This window comes from Petaurus breviceps, unplaced genomic scaffold, assembly GCF_028583685.1.
Source record: "Petaurus breviceps papuanus isolate PSGF00001 unplaced genomic scaffold, PetGlider_PUasm1.0 84, whole genome shotgun sequence".
Taxonomy (NCBI): domain Eukaryota; kingdom Metazoa; phylum Chordata; class Mammalia; order Diprotodontia; family Petauridae; genus Petaurus; species Petaurus breviceps.
Window position 1 is genome coordinate 12,781,350 of NW_027186645.1, and position 16,504 is coordinate 12,797,853.

The window sequence follows — 16,504 nt, forward strand, 5'->3', positions numbered from 1 at the left end:
TATTTGTTTGGGTAGCTTGAGAGCCAGATTCTATCACAGTATATATCACTTCCCAAGTGAAAAGGAACACTCTGATCATCTTATTTTGCTTCTTTAGGTCAATGGAAAATTACTAATTTTAAGTATCACATGGTTCCCTGGTGCCCTGAAAGAGTTAATGCATTTTCTAAAGAGCCTTTATACTCTTCAGGACTCCCTTAGATACTTAAAATCTGGCTAAACAAATATTAGTTGATGATGACAATGACTCATGCTTCTACCACCTGCTAAATTCATTCTGTGGACTACAGGGACTTTTAATTTCCAAGGCTGTCAATCTGACACCTTTTATCAACAATAAGAAAGAAAACCTTAAGCACCAGGAAAGTCTGTGCATTCTATTCCATTTGCTCATTTATCTAGAACTTATTACCAGAGCAAGCAGCCCTGAACATCACTTGTAGAATAAATATGATAGCAGGGAGAAAGAGGAAATTAACATGGGGAAGACAGAAATGTTACAAGGAATGTTGATGGTACATGGTTAGGAAGCTAGATGTTACTTAATGGGGATTATGTGCAGATTGGAATCTAGGATCTCTCTGATTAAGTTTTAAGGTGAGATATAGACCTTCCAGGATGGATATTTGTATGGTCTGGTTTTTGTTTTGTTTGTTTTTTATTTGCTTGTTTTGTAGTTTGCGCCTGTGATTTCACTCTAGTGGGAACTCTTGGGCATGGAAGCTCCCTTCACTCAAAAAGAATTAAACATGAATCTTACTCAAATACAGTAGTTAGAGATACTGGTTCTGGGAAAAACACAGAAAATAGGCAAAACTATACTTTGGGGTTGTGATTTTCCAGAATTTAGCACATGGAGTTCTTGGCACAGAGCAGGGCCTTGATGTCTGTGGATTTATTGACTAAGAAAGCAATAGAATACACAATGTTGCTAAAAGAGACAAAAATCAATTTCATACATTGGTTTGGAGCTCCAATTTCGTTGGTACAAGAAAGTCATTGGTACTAAAACTCCTTGAATTCAGTCTTAGAGAGTAGCCAGAGGCATCAATAGGTTAAAGTGACTTGTCCATGGTCACATATAATGTGTCAGAATCCTGATATAAACCCAGTTCTTGCTAAAACAAGATTAGCCATCTGCCCACTAAGACTTATTGCCACATATGTGTGTGTATATATGCATGTCATATGTATATGTGATATGATATACATATGACATGTATTTATGATATGGATAGAAAGATGACTAGATGGTAAATTAATAGATGGATAGAAGAGAGAAAGAGATAAACTCTGATTTCATAGGTATGGCCATCTCCTGAGTGATCAAACTCTCTTTAATAATTCGTGATGGCCCCTCCTCTGCAACTTAGAGAGTAATAGAGAGTTGACTAGAATGCTAAGAAAATAAATGACTTACTCAAGATAACACAGGCATTATGTGTCAGAGGTGAGACTTGAACTCAGATCCGCCTAGCTTCTGAGGTCAGCTCTCAATCCACTAAGCCAACATACCCCTCACATGTATGTATATATAATTTTTTATATATAGGCCTACAGAAATGGAAACAGCAAAGATATAAAAAGTTACTACTAAAACTATTTTTTTCTCTTTTCTTTTTGCTATATCAGATCTACCATGGGTTTAACAGTTCATAAACTGAAGCCAACTTTCTGATTGATCATTTAATTCTTGAAATGTAACCATAAACTTAGAGGGAAAATATCTAGATATTAATCCTAGCAGCAGGCAGCAATTCTAGGCCCAGAAGCTTAATGGGGCTGAGCTGAATGGGACATAACAAGACTGCTATCCTAACAAAATACAGTCTGTGTCCCTCAATGGCTGAGGAACATTCATTCCCTATAAGCAATGGGAGGACATAAAGCAATGGTTAAACTGAGTAATGTTGCATAACTAAATTACAGGGTTTTTGCTCAGCTCTGCAACAGAGTATAAAATAGCTCCAACCTTGGAAGTATTGTTTTAATCAGAGGTCTGAGTGAGCAGCCCCTTGTACTCCTGAAAAATCTAAGTTCAGGACAGTGTTTTCTTTTATAACCCTTGACTCTTTAAAACAATATTCACAAAAGCTCTGCGTTCATTTTAAAGTTACATAAAGGAGCTGGGGAGACATGTGGTTTTTAAAGACTTAACTTTTAATTTTAGGAGAAAGCATTTGAAGGAATTTAGGAGTGAATTAATTTGTAATCTGATCTTAACCAATGTACTTTTAAAAATGAAGATATTTAACTTTGGCTACTGCCCTGGAAAATCATTATTTTTCTAATAGAGCTACACAATTTACATGATGTATGACAAAGCTTCGGAAGGCCATTATTGGTTTGACTGGGGGCTTTGTTACACAGTATGGGAGGCTAGAGCTCTGTATTTAGCCATCGAATGAACACAGCAGGGTTGGCAGCATGGCATGATTCTCCATTTTATCTCACCAGCATGAGTCAACCATGACCTAGAAGGCTCACCTGCAGAGAAGATGGCTTGGTCTCCATGACACATTAAATCTTTGAGCTCTCTGGTGTTTTGTGATGTACACACCTTTAGACATATGTCTCTATCATTAATGAGAGTTGCATGGCTGAATCCCTTAACAGTACTTTGGAGAATGGAGGGGCAGGTTTTTAACAAGCTAACCCTTCTGGCTATAACATGAAAGGGCAACTCTGTGTTCAAGATACTGTGGGAACAAAACGGAGAGATAATTTGTACTCCTGAAGAAATAAATACTAGTCCTGCATTGCAATCCATGTAGCAGGTGAAGAAATAGGAGGAAATAGTCTTTGGTTGCCTTTTTTTGTTTGTTTTAAAAGGTAATTATAAGAAATCAGCATTTATTTTACTGGCAATGAATACAATTTGGGGGAGCTTTCTATAACCTGGATTATTTAAAGGGCATACATACACATACATGCATACATATACATATGTATGTACATATACTTGTGTATGAATATGTGTATGTGTGTGTGTATATATATAAATGAGATACCTATAAAAGACAGCACAGTGCCTGGCATGTATTAGGTACAGCTAAATGCTAGCTGTGATGATGATGATGTAAATGATGATGACATATACATTCATATATATTCATGAATTGTGATACTTTTATAACATTTTCAGGATGCAGTTATTTCACTTTTTTTCTTCTATATTTGAATCTGTCGCACAGGATACATGCTGCTGGGAAATCTTTCAGGTAATGGGAGATTGAGGTCAGCTACACAGGATCAGATCTTCGATTCTTAGCCTGACTGCAGGAAACATCATTTGTACTCAGCTTCCCCCTTTTATATATGCTGTGTCCCAGCTCTGGAGCAGTACAGGAGACAACAGCACACCCCCCACCACACAGACACACAAACGCACACACTGTGTGACCTCCTGATTGTCATGCCCATAGAGCCAGCAGCCAGAGCCTCACAAGAAAATCACAAAGGGAGATGAGAAAGGAAACTCAGACTATGACAGCCCAACTACTGCAAAGTTTCTGGAGTCTCACACGACTGTTCAGCCTCCATTTCTCTCACGTCCTCTTGTTCTCCCTGTGCATCTCACAAATGTGGGTCGTAGTTAAACTATTTCTTCTTCCTCAAAACAAGAGTGAGTCGAGCTTCTAGCATGCAAACTATGTTGTGTTCCTCTGAATCTGGATCCAGGGCTAACAATTTATCAGCACTTGACATGAGGCAGTCACAAATCCATTCAGGACAGAATAGATGATCTCATTCGTGTTCTTATAATGTTGAAATAGTTCACCCATTGGGTAATCTTATTTATTTTTTATATCCTAATCAGTTTATAATAAATAAAATGCCCACATGCGCAAAATGACTGCTAGTTTACTTGAATAGTTCATGTTCATGACATGTGACATGTTTCCTTTCAATCATTCAGTAAACTATGTGTGATAATGAAATGAGTATACTTGTCCATTATATCACTAAAAATGAAAAACCTGATGTAGGAGTTGCTCTCTGTTATGAATAAATTAATTAATAATAAATAATTTATTAAGTACTCGTATTCTATGTGGGCACCTAGGGGGCACAGTGTATAGAATTCCAGGTCTGAAGTCAAGAAGACTCATCTTTCTGAGTTCAAATCCAGCTTCAGATACTTACTAGTTGTGTGACCTTGGGCAAGTCACTTAACCCGGCTTGCCGCAGTTTCCTCATCTGTAAAATGAGCTGGAAAAGGAAATGACAGACCATACCAGTATCTTTGCTGAGAAAATCCCAAACGGGGACACAAAGAGTCAGACACGAAAGAACAACAACAAAAATATTCTCAGCCATGAGCTAAGCATTGGGGACACAAATACAGTGTCACAGTGGTAGTCCCTCCCTTCAGACTTCTTACATTCCTTGTCTAGTACTCTGTCTTGTTTGTACATAGTTGTTTCTATCTTGTTTCCTGTGTTAGGTGGTAAACTCACTGACAGCAGGTATTATTTTTGCCTTTCTTTGTACCCCCTTCACTCGACACAATGTTTGGCATATATTAGGTGCTTAATAAATGCTTGTTAACTTGATTTCTAAAGAAGGTAAAAATGCTTTGGGGCAGTGGTGGTCACAGGACAATCTATCATTAACACACCCTTTTTTCAGAAACAATGACAATTCCATTCCCATATCAAGAATTGGAAAGTAGGGACCAAGTGGAAATAGACCTTCAGTCTGTCAGAGAGACCATGTGGTTGAGTGATGGGGGCCAGTTAGATATAGTCACTAAATCACAGAATCTGAGAGTTGGAAGGGTCCTTCCTGTTCATCTAGTCCAATTTATATATCAAAGAACTCCCCACAATAACCTACCCAGAAAGTAGTCATCCCCTCTTTGCTTGAAGACCTCCAAGGATAAAGAACACATTACCTTCTTTAGGTAAACCATTCTACTTTTGGACAACTCCAGTCATAAATTTTATCTCACATAAAACCTATATTGGTTTTCTTTACAATTCCACCCATTGTTCTTGGACACAACTAACTCATATAAAGTTTGCTATCCACTAAAACTCCCACATATTTTCAGAACAGTTAATGTCTAGCCCACATCTTATATTTTTGAACTTGTATAACAAATATAACAGTTTGTATTTAGCTCTGTTAAATTTCATTTTATTTCATTTAGCCCAGTGCTCTGGCCCAGTGGTGTCAAAATCAAATAGAAATGGGAACCATGAAACCATACATAAAGATCCCTGAGGGTTGCATATTGACTTAGACTATTATATATATTAACATTATGTTCTTTTGTACTTTTATTTATTTTGTTAAATATTTCACAATTATATTTTAATCTGGTTCAGGAAGTACTCAGGGAATGTTTCAGGCAACATTGTCCACAGCCTGTATTTGACCCCTCTGTTCTAGCTTGATGGGATGTCTCCCAGACTTGTGCCATCTAAAAATTTGAGAAATATACCATCTATGCCTTATCTGAGTCATTGATAAAAATTCTAAACAGCATAGGGCCAAACACAGATCCTGCTAGTACTCTATTGAACTATGAACAATTCCTTTCTGACCCAAGACCTCCATCCAGTTCTGAACCTATATGATTTCATCACCCATCTAATCTATATCTTTCCATCTTCTTCATAAGAATAGGATGAAATATATTATCAAAAGCTTTGGTAATTGTTGGTAGAATTGTGAAGCAATTCAACAATTAGGTAGAGCAATTTGGAACTTTTTCTATGTTTTCTTTTACAACATGACTAATGTGGAAATGTTTTGTATGACTACATATGTATAACCTATATCAAATTGTTTGCCATCTCAATGAGGGGGTTTGATAGGGAGAGAGAAAATTTGGAACTCAATTTTTAAAACGATGTTGAAAATTGTTTTTACATATAACTGGAGAAAAATAAAATACTAAAAAAATTTTTAAAAAGCTTCACTAATGTAATGGCAAATTGGCTAATAAGTCCAGTCCCCAGGCTTCATGAATGCATCAGCATACTAAGCTGATGTAATTCCCCAAGTGGAAGAGGTTGTGGAGTGTGTTTCTAAGACAATTCTGATACCATATACAAAAAATGCTTGGAGACATTTGGAATATATGTAGACATTCTGTTACTGGTTCTGGTCTACTAACCAGGAGATGAATGGTAGCCTTTTTAATCAGCTAAAGTTGTAGAACTGAAACTGGAGGAACCCTTAAAAGGTCTTACTCAGCCTAAGCCTTTTTCTTGTTCAGATCTCTTCTAATGATTTCTTCCTACAAATTTGTGTCTGGTGAGAAATAATGCCCTGGATTTTGGGCCCTCGGCCCACATGAAAATAACACATAGACCTGTGAAATGGGCCTCAATTCTGTGCCTTGGTGTTTGTTCTTTTATTTTAAGTGTAAAGGAGATTACTATGGAGACTATGACCTTGTGAGTTTCAAAAGATCAGAAGACACTGCCCAAGAGTTTGGGAGTCTGGACATCCAGGAATTGAGTGCATACTAGATTTTGCAATCAATCCAGACATGATGCTCTGATGATTGATGAGCAACCTTCAGCACTCAGGCCAGAGATAATAGAGATGAGGACTCAGCTGACAGTTATTTAGATATAAACTTGATGAGACCAATGCTATGTAGAAAACATTAAGTCAGAGCCCACTCTCTTCTGAGACTGAGGTAGCCTACGAGACTGCTGAGTAATTGTACTTCTGTTCTTGCCATATGTTTGAAGTAAATACCTCTTTGCAAAAGCTAGTTGGTGTGAAATGATTAAATGGAACTGGTATACAAGTACATGTGTGTGTACATATGTAAATATATATGACAGGCTTTAAAAGATAGTACATAATAGAGAACTAAATATGCAGTACAGCTAATGATTATGAGAATCAGGGAAGAGAGAAAGAATGTGTGAGGGAGTTTCCAGGGAAGACCTTACAGCAAAAATGGAACTGAAGGTGGACCTTTGATGATGGGTAATATCCTGAAGAGTTGGAGAAGAGGGAGCAATGTAACCAGGAGAAAACAACCTGACTATGCTTTCCCAGGAAGTGATATTTTCTGCTCAGCTTGAGTTAGTACTGTTTGTAACCTATGAGATCACATTCGTATAACAGTTCTCAGTGAGATTTCTCTTCCTACCTGTCCTGTAAAAGAGAGATCAAGCAACATGTCTTATTCCTTGACTTTGTGTATTTATTTCACCGTGTGTAGATGAGCATCTTACACGTAGTAGATTTTCCCTAAACATATGTTGTAAGCAGGCAAATATTTTATAATTTTGAATACTTTAGAGATTTCAAATTCCTTTACCTGGATTATTTCTTCAGACTCACAATAACCTTATGATATAAGTACAGATATTATTATTCCCATTTTGCATGTGAGGAAGTTGAAGTTAAGCAACTTACCCATGGTGAGGCCCATGATCTGCTTTAGTGTTGATTTCAAAAAATGCTCAGGATTCAGTATTTCCCATAAATCTCCCATACAAGGAAAGAGTATCATATTCCTAAATATACAAATACCCTGTTATAAGAGGGGCCTTTCTCAAGATAATCTCTGTGTTTTGACTTACAAACAATATTTCTTAGTGACTACTTATCTAAAATGTATTGGAATTAATTTCTGTAGACACATTCCAGGAAACTTTGAAAGAAAACTTTCTTGCAAGTCCCTAAGGTAGGGTGGGTTCACTTATACATGCATTAACTGCATATATTACATTAACTAAAAGGGTGTTGAAGTTTAAACAAAGTTTTTGTGAGTGCCAGCTATCTTAAAACAATTTAAGTTCTTAAGGAAAGAAAGACTATTGCCCTAGTAATCTAAAATAAACATATCAAACTTTAAGGGGGAAAGTATTTTTGGTGATCATATTTCAGTCTTCTAAGAGATCCATAATCTAATTAATTCCCTTCAATCTGTAGATTGCATGTCGTCCAATACAGTTCTACTCTTGTGAACATCCTACCATAAGGTCACCACAGGAAGTCTGCCCAGTGTTCTATGGGCTTTCCTCAAGTTCTCAATATATTGCAAGGCTAACTCTAGAGCACACGGATTATCTGTCAGCTCTCCCTTGCTCTCACCAAGCGACCACTTCAAGTTCTTTTTTATTATACATTTATTTGATGGTATCCTTTACACCATACCTTTATCTCTGCTGCCCTTTGTGGCTAAACTCTTTGAAAGTGTCATCTGCAATAAGTGCTTCCACTTTCTCTCCTCTCACTTTCTTCTTATCCCCTTACAATCTGGCTTCTGACCTCATCCTTCCACTGAAACTGCTCTCTCCAGAGTTACTGATGATCTCTTAATTGCCAGAACCTTTTCTCAATCTTCATTCTCCTTGACCTCTCTGCAGCCTTTGACACTTGATCAGCCTCTCTTCCTTGACCTTCTATTATCTCTAGGTTTTCAGGACACCACTCCCTCCTGGTTCTTTTTAAAACTGACTGTTCCTTCTCAATCCTCTTTGCCAGATCCTCACCCAGATCACAGCCTCTAACCAAAAGTGTCTCACAGGGTTCTCTCCTGGTCCCCTTTCTTTTCTCCCTCTATAAGATTTCGCCCAGTGATCTCATCAGCTCCTATGGAATTAATTACCATCTCTATGCTGATGATTCTCTTATCTACTCTAACCTCTCCACTGACCTCAAATCTCTTATCACTAACTGCTTTTCAGACATCTTGAACTGAATATCTAGTAGACATCTTAAATGCAATATGTCCAAAGCAGAACTCATTATCTTTCTCCCTACACCTCTCCCCCCGCCCCCACATCTACCTTCCTTATTACTGTAGAGGGCAACACCGTCCTCTAAGTCCCTCAGACTTACAACCTAGGAGTCTTCTTGACCGCTCAGTAAGACTCACCCCTGCCCCCATTCATTCAAATCTGTTGCCAAGGCCTATTGATTTCACTTTTGCAACATACCTTGAATATGCCCCCCTTCTTTCTCGGATGCTGCCATCATGCTCGTGGGGGCTCTCATCACGTCATGCCTGGACTATTGCAATAGCTTGCAGATGGGTTTGTCAGCCTCAAGTCCCTTGCCACTCCAATCCATCTTCCATTTAGCCACCAAAGTGCTTGATTTTTGGTGAACTTTAATAAATGTTTATTCACTTCTTTTTTGTAATGAGTTAAAGACTGCATAGAGCCCACCATTAGCCCTTCTGTTCTGTTTGTGTAATCTTCAACTTCAGTAATTTGGACATTGTAATATGATATATCATGCGGATGTATAAAAATCTTTGGAGTAATATTGACATTAAAATATCAGCTTGTATTTCAGTGAAAATCTTGGAGTAATTAAAAGAACTGTGTAGTTTTCCAAAAATAACTCAGCCCATTTTCCTCATCCTGTACAATTCTTGGCATAACTCAATATTCATTTGCATTGTTTCTCAAAAATATTTGTATTGATAGATGACCTCTATAAGTTATCTCACTACAGTTATTTTCATGTTGATCTCCCATAAATGCTTCGGGACAATAGGTATTATTAGTCCACTTGGTTTTTCCTGTGTGGATAGTTACAACTAACATTTTTGAGGGGTTATGAATCTTGTTTAAGAGACTATAATATATAAAGGGTCGATTTAATCAGAAAAATGTCATTTGGCAAAAGAATCATTTCACTGTCTACAGTGAATCCCTCTTCAACAAAAGCTATGTGCTGGATCTCTTTCATGACCTACAAAACAACTTTGGTAAGCATATGTTTCCCTTTTTTATGTTCAAAAAGTCAACCAAGGTTGCCTCTAATATATATTTTGAAGGATTTGTATAATTTTGACATGATGTATAAGAAATATCTTATTGGAGACCCTCTAAGATAGTGTTTTGCCATGTGAAATAAAAAAAAATGAATTCTTGGTAAATTAAATAAAACCGGTGGGAACTTATATTCTGTGTATCTTTTGACCAATTATGTGTTTGTAAAAATATGGTCGACTATAGAATGTTGCCTATAAAATCTGTGTTCTAATATACTCATTAGGATATTTTCAGTATATCATGTAGATTATTCTCATTAAAATTTTATATAAAAATATCTATAAAGATTGATAGTCCTCAAAATTTACCCTCCAAATGATGCCCTCACCTCCACTATGACCACACTGTTCCATCATGTGTTCTCATTGGTTTTCCCACCTTAATTTTCTTCAGTGTCATCTCTACTTCCTGTAGAAGCAAATCAGGCATTGTAATTTTAGGGCCTGAATGTGATGGCTCCACTATCCTTGATATTAAAAAAAAATTTTGTTGTAAAAATTTTGAAATTGTTTTTGCCTTTCATCTGTTTGTTCTTCACCTTTGATTTTATCCTAAACTGCCTTCTGCCTGCTTTTGCTTATTTGGATCTTCTTTTAAAAGTCTTTCCTCCCCACTGTCTCTTGATGTTTTTATAAGTTATACCCATAATCTTCTGCTTCCCATCTCCATAGGATTTTACAGTTTATATTCTTAACTGGTATAATCTTTGGTTGCTATATCTCTCTGCTAGCAAATAAGTCACATTTTTGCTGAACAGTCTTTAGGCTGTTCTTATCTCTTCTTTATGTCAATTAACTTACATTGGCTAAATTTTCACATGGAGTTGTTATAATTTGTTCCAAAGCCCTTTCCTGAACCCATTTTCCATTTTTTGGCATCAATAGCTCATTTAAATAGGTCAGGTTCAATTTGCTTTAATTGCACATCCCATCTTTTTCATGTGTATAGTCTTTCTTCAAACTTTCTATTAATTTTTATTGTTGTTCTAGTGAGTTAGTGATCTGACTAAATGCAGACAGATGATTCAAGAATAACTTCCATATTAGTAATGAATCATTTTCTTTCTGTTAAAATGTAATGGATTCTTGGGGTAGCTAGGTGGTACAATGAGTAGAGCGTCAGCCCTGGAGTCAGGAGGACCCAAGTTCGGTTCTGGCCTCAGACACTTAACACCCACACAAAAATACTAGCCATATGACCTTGGGCAAGTTACTTAACCCCAATTGCCCTCCAAAAAGCAAAAAAAAAAAAAATTAATGGATTCTTAGTTGTCATCCATTGCTCATTATGTCCAAAACTGTCTGATTCTTTTCTTGAAGAAAGTATACATGATATTTGCATGCATCTTCTGTGTAGTATGCAAATCTTTTATGTAGCTCATTACTTATTTTCTGAACCAGATATCCCAACAATGTTTTCCCATATGTCTACCTTTTTTTGTGAGATCATCAAAAGTACACATTATTTTCATTTTAAGGGTCTTACTGGGTTCTTCAAAGAATTTTTCTTCCTCTTTCTCATTTGTACCTGATGTTGGCATATAAACTACAACTAGGTAGCACAATGCTTAGAGTAATGGTCCTGGAGTCAGGATAACCTGAGTTCAAATCCAGCCTTGGATGCTTACTAACTATATGACCTGGTCAAGTCACTTAACTTCTGTCTGCCTCAGTTACCTCAACTGTAAAATGGGGATAATAGCAATAGCTCCCTCTCAGGGTTGTTGTGAGGATCAAATAAGACAATATTTGTAAAGAGCTTAGCCCAGTAGCTGGCACATAGTAAGTGTTTAATAAATGCTTGTTTCCTTCCCATCTTCATGATGATCTTTTTTTTGCAAATACTTAACTTGGGCAATAAAATACAAGATGACCAAATGTTGCATGGAATAATTTTTGGATGTATGATAAACATAACTAATTTCTTTATTTGTCCCTCTTTGGAAAATCTTTCTTTCATGATCTCATTAAGGTGAAACTTTCTTTTGACTTCTGAGTTGTTTTTGCTGTTGTTGTTTTAACTGAGAATGATAAGACTGATATAATTCAATTCCTTCATTTCTGTTCATTGCTCACATGAGAGTTTCAGTAGATAAGTTAATATTTGTAGATATTTTAGGAATTATGTGATTCATTATTTGAGGAATGACTAAACAAATTATAGTACGTTATTATAATGGATGGTTGCACTATAAGAAATGATGAAAGGGATGATTTTGGAAAAATCTGGGAAGACTTGTATGAATTAAGGCAAAATGAAATGAGCAAAACCAGGAGAATAATTTGTACAATAACAAAATAATAACAATTTATACAATAACAAAATCATCGAAACGGCAGACAGCTTTAAAGACTTAGAAATGCAATGCAATGACCAGCTGTGATTCTGGAGTACCAACAAAGAGTCATACTACTCCACCTCCTGACAGAGAGGTGATAGACTCAAGATACAAACTTAGACATATATTTTCAGATACAGTCAGTGTGGAAATTTGTTTTCATTGACCATGCATGTGTATTACAAGGGCTCTATTTTCCTTCTTTAAAAAAACAAAACAAAACAAAACAAAAAAAAAACTCGGGGAGGGGAAATGAAAGAGGCAGAGAAAAGAAATTCTTGTCAATTTAAAAACTAAAATACCAGTAAAATAAATTGGATGATTCTAACACCTTCTATGCCCTTTTCTGTCACTCTATCATCTTCATTGCAGAAGTGGATAAGGGCCACATATGAATGAGGGCTATTTTGTACTTTTCTTTGTTTCATAGGTTGCCAAGGGCAATGAATTCATCACCAAATGTCCAAGCTACTGGTGATGAGAATTTATGTACTTAACTAGACTGGTCCTTGGAAAGCAAGGACAGTATGTTACTGAGACCTTACTCAAAGCCTTTCTAGTATGGTAAAAACCCAGCTAGAGTTTGTCTTCAAGAGCCCAGGAATACCTCCATGTCATGTTGAGAGACTGCAGAAGTACCTTGTGGGCATTTGCAGTTATTAGCAATGCAAAATAGAGAGGAATTTAAATATAGTCACTGTAACATTAAGGATAATAATAGCTACTAGTACTTTAAAGTGTCCAAAGTACTACAAATATTATCTTGTCTATCCTCATAATATTCTTGGGAGGTAGGTGATAAAGATGAGGAAACCAAGACATATAGAATTTAAGTGATTTGCCCACGGTCAAAAAGATAGTAAGTAACTGCAGCTGAATTTGAACTCAGGTCTTCCTGACTCCAAGTTCTGAGCTCTATCCACTGTATCACCTAAGTGCCTTAAATGAATTTAGGAAAGTCAGGCATTCTGAACTTTAGTTCCCTTATCTGTTAAATGAGGAAATTGGAGTAGAAAATCTATAAAGTAGCATTCTATACCTCTATTTCTATTTATTTTTACTTTATTTTATTTTTAATGTAAAATGCTTCTTTTGTTAGGTAGCTTTCTTCATAATTCATCTAAAGAGGCCCAATTATTTAGGAAACTGATTTTTCCCAATGCCTTTCTTTAAACATCAGTATATGTAGCTTAGAGAATAAAGACTTAAAAGTCAAAGTTAAGGACAAGGGCTGTGCCCAAGAATCCTAGTTCCCCTGAAGTAATTGACTCAAAAAGGGACCCCTCTGAAAGTGTCTCACCACCCACCATGACCCTCTTTGTTTTTGTTCCTTTTGGGTTATTATATCTAGATAACTATAGAAGTACAAGGTAGAAGGGCATAAACAAGTGTCATGTTGATTTAATTTATATTTAACTTCCTACAAACAGTTTTTTATGCTTGTCACCTCATTTTGGTTGTAAGTTCCAAACCCTTAAGATGAAGTGACATTTTTTAAGCTTCAAAACTCTTGTTTGTTAATAAAATACCAAGACATATTAATTTATGTGAAGTTAGAAAAAGTATATTAATTAATGTAGAAAATGGAGGCAAATCATTAAAATCACAATGTAAAGTCCTTATGATCATTCACCAATCACAAAAATTATTGCAATAATTTTCATAATGGAGAGTATACTGAGATGGGCCTCATCACCATTATTTAAATAGTAAATGTTTGAATGGTGGACATTTTGAAAGACTATTTTATGTCAGACAAATAATTATCTCTTTAGAACTGTCTTAATAAATGTCTGATAATATTGGCTCAAGACAATCAAATAAGTTCCTCTGATTCCACAATCCTTGATTTTAGGCCATTTTGATATATATATATCAGATATATATATATATATCTGATTAGAATAAAAGTAACAAAACAAAGGGAATTTTTTCTTTTGTTTCCTTATTTTCATTTTTTTAATAAGACATGTAGTTTCATTGTTGCAGCATAACTAAATTAGCAAGAACTAATTCCAAGAAAAAGAGCAGAGAAGAACAAAGGGTCAGAAGTATAAAAAGGTCGATTCTTTTCTCCCACTTAAGAGAAGAAAGTGCTCCCTAGGCATGGTAGTTGAGAAGGATCTTCTCCATCCTTTTCCTATATTTTCTTCCTTACCCAAAATTAGGACAAGACATTAGTCCATAAGAAGATAATGAACAAACAACCCCATATGGGGGTCAGCAAAAGTACCTATCATTACTATGCATAGATTTTATATAGAATTGGGCAGAAACCACAGGGAATATTGGAAATTCAAATCTTTAACCCTTCTATAACCTTTGGATTATGTACATGACAGACTAGGGCAATAAGTAAAGCTATAGAAAATATCCATAGAGAGAGATTAAAGTTTAATCTTCTAAGATCTCCAGAGATGAGAAAAAACCTCTCTTCATAACAGATTGTTTGCTCTAAGTTTTGGTTAAAAGTAGATCTTTAGAAGAGAATCATATTTAACCAATTTGGAAAGATTCTTTCATTTATGTTTAAGGTGGAAGTTTTGTGATATTTAGTTAGAAAAACAGGACAAATTCATTTTTTTACAAGTTTTACTAGTTTTTACAAGATGCAAATTAATAATTAATCTTCTTAAAATAAAAGTACTGCATTGGATTGGATTGTCTGAAATTTTGTTTTAATATGGAACAAGTATAATTAAGTCCCTGATATAGAGTATTCAGTAGGGATAAATGTACAGAGGTATGTTCAGAAAAGAGGAAGGCCTTAATATAATGTTGACAGTTGAAATAGAATTGAATTGACTAGGTACACCCCTGGGGAGGCTGATTTAGACCATTGCTGATGATTCAGGTAGCTGCTGTATGGTGGGGGCTAGTCGTACTTCCATAACCAGCTAGACAGTTTTCCTCCCAAGGCACTGATGGCAAGAAAACTATAAATGGTTAATTTTGTTTGTTTTTAAACAAAAGAAATGCTTTATTAAAGCATGAGCATAAAGAGATGGTATGGGGAGACAATGAATAGAGAAAAGAACAATGGATTTGGTAGTAAAGGCTCTAGACTGTCATCTTCACACTTTTTTTGTATGTGAATCTCTGTGAGATTGGACAAGCCACTTTATTGCCTCTGATCTTCATTTTCCTTTTCTGAAAATTCAATCAATAAATTTAATTGAATAAAAATTTCTTAAGCACCTACTATGTGCCAGGTTTTAAGCCCTGGGAATACAAATTAGAAAAAGAAAAATAGTTCCTGCTCTCAGAGAGCTTATGATCTAGTTAGGGAAGACAATACACAAAAGGAAGCTGGAAAGGGAAAGGGTTCACCTTAGGGTACCTATCTCAAAGGGCATCAAATTCTATGTAGTTCAAACGAAACAGAGGTGCAGATGGAAAAAGGAAAATAAGCAATGAAAAATTACAGGGTTGGAATGGATGATATCTAAGACCATTTCCAGGTCTCAGTTTTATGAATTGTTACAAAAAGAAAGCTATAAAAAATAAGAGAGCATTTAAAAATGAAAATAAAGTAAAATAATCCAAGGGACAGTTAGCCTCCAACTTCTAACACTATATTTCTCATCGTTGTCTAACTCTCTTTTAGAGCTGGAAACTTACAGAGATTTCTCTCCTATGATGTTCTTCTTGGTACCAGAAGTCTTCTCAGGCCTGCATGTTGTTGATTTCCTGCCAGGCCCCATGGAAGTTGGTTGGCAGCCTCCATTAGGACAATACTGTTTACTATTTGGGGGTTAAATTGCTAGCTAAGGAGGTTATTCAGCCCAGAGCATGGAAACCTATTCATAGCCTCTTCAACACTAGTCCCGGTCCTCGAGGACCCAAGTCTCAGAGAGATGTATGGAGACAGTCACATTGCTCTCTTTAAGAATGAATGCAGCACCCCCCTTTTTTTAACTCTGTGTGGATAGTTTCAGGGGGAAAGCTTATTCTGTCTTTGCTTTGTAAGTGTTCTTATAAACACGAGAAAAAAAGAAAAACATATAAAAGATGTCAATCATACAAGCATTCCTCATTATGATTTTCTATCCATTCAAGAGCCACACATGATGTGTTTACTACATGTTCTTAGTCTGATTTCCCTAGCTTTACCATTTCAACCAGCTGCTTGGGATCAGTAAACTTACTCTTTCTTCCTCCTTCCTTGTAAAACATCATCTATATTTTGGATACAATTTCTACTCCTTAGGAGGGAAAAAAAACTTTTAAAAGGGCCAAAACTTTCATCATTTTCATGATCATTTTTGACACAAAGCAACCAAAAAGATATAATTCCTTCCCCTGTGGTATTTAAACTTAGAAAACAAATCACATCTGAGGCTGTATTTACATATAAAAACTAATTTAGAGAAAAATTATTAAATTGAATTTTCAAAAG